Below are 1648 nucleotides of genomic sequence, written 5' to 3' on the forward strand. Positions count from 1 at the left end.
TATAGTAAATTTGAGAAGACAGTGGAAGAAGCTTCTTACAAAACTGTCGTTTCAACTTTAGTGGTTTCTAAAAATTGCTGGGTTTTATAAAAATGTTTTCCAGTAAATCAGTGAGTCTATCAAACAGTGGGACGTCCCCCAAAGGACTTCATGTAAACTGTTCGGAGAGACTGGTGGAAGGAGGCCCGTACTGCAGGTGGCTAGTTACATGATTAGGCTGTGAAATGCTTTGGTGAAGACTGCATAGTTAGGAACACATCCGTCAACGCAGAAGTGATGGGACCCGGTGACAGGCAGAGCTTCTCAGGCGTCTGCCTCATCTTTAACCTCAGTAATTCTGTCTATAGACTTGAGGATTTCAGCAACAAGGTTTAGTGTCTCTGCTCCAGACACCAGCTGCTTTATGGATGCATGTGCACTGTTCATGACAACATGGAGGTTCTGCAAGGCCACATCGGTGTTCTGCTTCACCACGGTAAGGCTGGCACCCTGGCCTGACTGAAGGGCTTCATTTTTCTCGCTTGAAGTTCGAGAGCTGTGCCTGGAGCAAATTCATTTCCTGTTTCAGCTTCAAGACACGATTTTCTGCTTTTATAGCCCGTTTGGTCATCAGTTCGAGGTTCTGTTCGACTTGCTGGACTATTGACTCGGGGTCATGGAAGTCACTCTCCTCCTTGATCATCTTTGCCTCCAACTTCTGTTCGAGCATCCTCACCATTTCTGTTTGAGTTTCAGAGAAGCTCTGAACCTCACTTAGCTTTCTTCTGAGCTTAGAATTTTCATCTTTCAGCTCTGTAATGTCTGCAGGTGTCTGTCCCCTAGGGAGTCTTCATGAGCTGCAAAGTCTGCATTTGGACTCCCAGTGGGAGATGCTGGAGAGATCCTGGAATCAATATCACTCAGCGTCCATGGGGGCAAAGACTCGGGACCTGCCAGCTCTGATGTGTTGGAAAAAAGGGAAAGGTAGGTGTCACAGGGTGATGAGTTCTGTGTAGCTCTAGAGGAATGAGTCTGCTCCACCGCAGAGGGCAGGTAGGCTCTATTCCATCCATCTTCTTCTTCTTCCTCTAGGTTGCTAGCTCTTGTTGGGTCTTCAAAAAATGGCTGCTGATATTCCAGGCCATATCCCATGGGCTGGGAGGCAGGGGAGCTGTGGTCTAGTCCCAGTGGGTGCCTCGAGGATTCCTTCGGGTAAATTCGACTGGTGGTAGTGTCTTCTTTTGACAGGCTGAGGTTCTTAGTTTTCAAAAACTCTTTGAAGGAGAATGGATTGGCTTCCTCAAGGTCTTCAAGTTTGTCACCTCCAAAGTGCATCTCATGGGCTCCGACGGACCTTGTTTAGTACATTTCCCCTTTCCATAGGCAAAATCGTCGTCGGGACCCACGAGGCTCACGTCTGCGATAGTGGGGGGTCGCCCTGTCGCCACGCCTAGCCCGACATTGCAGCACCCTAACCCGGGGGCGGCCCCATGGCCCACAACTCTGCCTGCAGCCCCTGCCTTATCCGGCACCGCACAAATTTTTCTTCTGTGAATTTAAAATTTATTGAGGACTCTCTCAGAGCACTCTTTTGTCTAGCAAAACAACAATAAAAAATAGAAATAATAAAATTATCTATTATGAGAAATGGTGGCTGATTTTAGATGAG

At 47.7% G+C, this 1648-nt stretch overlaps 1 pseudogene; it reads right to left on the reverse strand.

Annotated features, from left to right (window-relative positions):
- Positions 1–303: 303 nt before the first annotated feature.
- LOC114618028 lies at positions 304–1441 on the reverse strand (annotated as a pseudogene).
- Between the last annotated feature and the right edge of the window lie 207 nt (positions 1442–1648).

This window comes from Grammomys surdaster, unplaced genomic scaffold, assembly GCF_004785775.1.
Source record: "Grammomys surdaster isolate TR1022 unplaced genomic scaffold, NIH_TR_1.0 139, whole genome shotgun sequence".
NCBI classification, from domain to species: Eukaryota; Metazoa; Chordata; class Mammalia; order Rodentia; family Muridae; genus Grammomys; species Grammomys surdaster.